The following is a 4,272-nucleotide window of genomic DNA, read 5'->3' on the forward strand; positions in this document are numbered from 1 at the left end:
GTGGGTGTGAGGGTAGAATTTGAACCGAACCCAATTAATGAGAGCTGATAATTTAAATGAAGTTGAAAGAGGATGGTTTCTGTGATCTGGTACATTGGTGGGAGATAGAGGCTATCAAAGAAGTGAGGTGTGTCAAGGAACAACAAGGCAAGAAACAACCCACAGGAGTGGAATGTTCCTGAAATTATTAAAGTTGGATTCAGTTAACAGAAAAATGGAGGGGGGTGTGTAGGATGAAATACTACAATTAAATGCACGAAGTAGCCTATAAAAAGGAAACCCAACAAAAGCTTCCAGAATTTTATTTGATAAAGCTGAAAACACCTTTTATGACCATCAGAGACATCTTTTCCTTTCTTTTTGGGATTGTGAGTATGCTAGATCAGGTTGGAAGTGAATATCCTTTCCCTTGAAGGGGGAAATAGAATCACAGAATGCTCCTTTCAGAAGTGCTTTTGTTCAGTCAGGACACAGAACAGGGAAAGGGGATTCAGCCTATGCTAGAGGGAATAATACTTCTCCTGAAGACACAGGTTCATGGTCTGGGCATGCTCCTGGCTGCAGCCCTGAACATGGCTGTCTAGGTTTCTGCCGTGGATAGGAGTGGATCTGCAGTTAAGGCTAGTGCGCCAATTCTGCCTGTTCCTTGAGATGACTGAGTTGCGCAAAGTGACACATGTCTTTCCTACATCCCATTTGGATTATTGTAATGTGCTGTATGTGGGAATGCCTTAGGAAGGTGCTCAGAAACTTCAACTGGTTCAAGGACCTGCAGTCAGACCGTTGACAGGGGATGGTTATGGGGAGCACGGCACTCCCTTGCTAGAACAGCTTCACCGGCTAGCAATCTGTTTCCAGGCAAAAGGAGACTTGCTGTTTCAAAAGTTATGGCTTAGACCTTGAATAAGTTCGTGGAGGCTAATATCTGTTTAACAATGTGAGTTCGATTTCACTAGGCTCGGTAGATTCTTTTGATGTAACTTTGGCTTTGAGGCAACTACTAGTCCCAAGTCCCAGGTGCGCAGAAGAATTTGTCATAAAAGATTTAGTGATAGCAATGGACAGGGATGGATTTAGAAAAAGATTAGACTTACTCACGGTGAATAAGTCAATAAATGATTAGAGGTGGCCCAAGGCATCGTACTGACCGAGACAAGCTAAACAGTGCCCCTTCTCAAATATGCTACCTGAGGCAGTTGCTTTATTTTATCTAATACAGTGGTACCTCGGGTTACAGATGCTTCAGGTTACATACGCTTCAGGTTACAGACTCTGCTAACCCAGAAATAGTACCTTGGGTTAAGAACTTTGCTTCAGGATGAGAACAGAAATCGCGCAGCAGCAGCGGGAGGCCCCATTAGCTGAAGTGGTACCTCAGGTTAAGAACAGTTTCAGGTTAAGAATGGACCTCCAGAACGAATTAAGTTCTTAACCCGAGGTACCACTGTAGTAGCTCCAACAATGGCCATGATGGCTGCATATGCCCTCCAGAGACAGAAAAACACCTTATTTATTCTCCTGCTTTTAGTTGTCATTTCTGTTCTGCTCTACATTCACTGTTGTATTTTTATCCATGCTATTTTTGTCAGGTGCCCTCGTAGGGTGAATACTGAAATCCTTGCCTCATAAGGAATTGCTACATCCAGCCAGCCAGCACCGTTAGACACAAAGCTACAAGAGAGAGATAAAGGGAAGAGTAAAGCCGGAAGAGAAGACAATGAATGTTTTTCTTTGCACTGCCACTGCTGCCATGCTTTTCATCATGGCTGAGGCTCAGACCGCTAGCATGCCTTTTGAGAAAGAATTAGGTGCCACTCCTGAAGCCTTGCCTTTGGCTATCTGGCTAATAAAAAAGACTACCAAGTTGTATAAAACGCTGTGTAATCTGCGAGGCACATGTGATACCGATTGGAGTCATCTGCCTCAGGAACATTTGCTTATCCCAGAGATCCATAACGAAAGTAAATGCTCCCCCTCTTCATTTGAAAAGGAAGGATGCCTGGAACTCCTTGCAGAGGGACTTTTTTCATTTAGGATATTTTTGGAATACCTGCAGGAAACTTTATTTCCCAAGAAACCGGAGCTAACTCAGTACTTGTGGCCAGCAACAAAGTTTCTGGCCAATAACTTGAAGTCACAGCTGAAGAATCCTGACGGCATGAAACCTATACCTGACGCCATTGACGATAATCTTGCTCATAAGCTAGCAATGCATACTGGTTGGACACCTGCAATTCTCAGGCACACCATACTTAGAAGGTACCTGAAGTTTATGGATACAGCTGCAAGTTCAATTCGGTCCATAAACACATGATAGATAACAGTAAATCATGTGCATCAACTGGCATTTAGAAGAGGACAACCATTTGGAGGGGGGGAAAATGACCTTGAGTTTACCAAGAAAAAAATGTTTGAGAAGCTGCACTGCAGCCCACAGCTGACCACATCCTAATCTCCCCAGTGGGCCAAGATTGAGAGGTGGAAAGGAGTATAGGTATAACAATCAATCAGATCATCAGTTAGAACCCATTTAAAGTCTCTGCAGCCATGAAACACACCTAAAAGTGAATAATTTGTGGAGAAAACCTTGAAGATGCCTAGAATACTTGCTCGACTGAAGAGAAAGCAGCAGGTGTTTAAAGTGCTTTGAATGCAAACTTCAGTCATTGGAAAGAAAGAAAAATAGAGGCTCGCAGAGGAAACTGGCAAAACCACTTTTCCAGTGCTTCCTAATGGAAGCACTTGACTAACTTTAAGTTAGCTTCAGAACCAAAAAAAATATAGAAATATTGTTATACTTGAGCTACAAATGGCAACTGCATGTTTATTTATTCTATGTCCCATTAAGTCATCAGAACCCCCAAGCAGGTTACATAAAACATCCATTGTGTACCAATAAAAAGAAATTAAAAAGAAGTTTTCAAAATGTTAAAACCAGCAGTTTCGAAAACAAGAAAGCACAGCATATTGTTCTACCTGGAACAAGTGATATTTAGCCAAGAGACGAAACAGCAGTCATTCATTTATTATGGTAGGTCCTATGGCCTGCCCATGCTGATTTCTATATTTAGAGAAACAACCAGCAAATAATTATTTCCTTCCTTTTTACAGTCTCAAGAGACAGGACTGATCCATTTTGTGATTCAAATCACTCTTGAAAAACTGGTATATATACTGCCTAGTTTCAAAAATCAGAGAAAAACTTATAAAAAATAGGAAATTATCAATGCACAACATGAAGATTATAAACAATTGCTTCTCCACAGAACCATGTCTCTCTCTCTTTTTTTTTTTAAAAAAATAATATTTATTAAAATTTTGGAAATTACAAAAAGAAAAAAGAAAAGTTAAACATAGAAAAACAGAAACAAAAACAAAAACAAAAACACTACATAAAACATTAAATTAACCAAACAAAACAAAAACAATTAAAAACACTTCCAATATTTTCGATCTTAACTTTCATACACTTGTTTCCTTGACTTCCTCAAAGCCTCCCTTTTTGTATTCCACTTCAATTAATGATTTCAGCAAGTCCTTTCCATCTTCATCTATTTTCTGTCTTATAGTTAATTTTAACACATTGTAACCTAGTTTTTCCCCCTTTTAATGCATTAACAATCTATCTATACCTAGTTCCTTCTAACATTTCTGCCAAAGCCATATAACTTTATTCCACCTTTTTTCTAAAGCTCCTTAATTTTACAGTATTTCTGTAAATAATCTTTAAATTTTTTCCAATCTTCCTCCACTGACTCTTCTCCCTGGTCTCGGATTCTGCCAGTCATTTCCGCCGATATTTTTTCCCAGTGAAAATTTAGCCCTTTACAAGTAGGCTTTCCAAGGATTCAGCTTACAGCTTCCTTGCTTCAGTCTATTTACAAAAGAGAGAAGGCGGACTTCCTGTGTTGAACCTCCCCCATTTTCGATGCCAAATTAAAACTTTTTGAAAATCCAATTCTCCTACTTCATTCTACTCACGGGTAGTTGCTTTAATGTCCGATTAACCACAGGAAAAGGTCAGCACTCTCTGGCAACGGCTATGCGGCTTCGCTCCATGGAAAAAGCAGTCGATTCAAAGCACCGCGCCGCTCACCCCACGTCGCTCCGGATCCCCGAAATCAGGTTTCCCCGCGAGTAGAGGAGGCGCAAAAGGTGCCAGCCGAATCCCCACGTTCACAGGCTTCAACGCCTGTGATTTTAAACGGGTCTCCGCCTTCGCCGTGGCGGCCAGACCCAAATTCCCACGGGGCAAATTCCTCTTGGTCAGAG

The 4,272-nt window shown here is 41.0% G+C and overlaps 1 long non-coding RNA gene across 1 annotated transcript; it reads left to right on the top strand.

Annotated features, from left to right (window-relative positions):
• Window positions 1-273: 273 nt before the first annotated feature.
• Window positions 274-2,371, top strand: LOC309337634. The gene is made up of 2 exons (XR_014154458.1): window positions 274-368; window positions 1,590-2,371. It is a non-coding gene; the product is annotated as an uncharacterized lncRNA (long non-coding RNA).
• Window positions 2,372-4,272: the final 1,901 nt, after the last annotated feature.

This window comes from Podarcis erhardii (genome assembly GCF_964252035.2).
Source record: "Podarcis erhardii genome assembly, chromosome: 3".
NCBI lineage: Eukaryota > Metazoa > Chordata > Lepidosauria > Squamata > Lacertidae > Podarcis > Podarcis erhardii.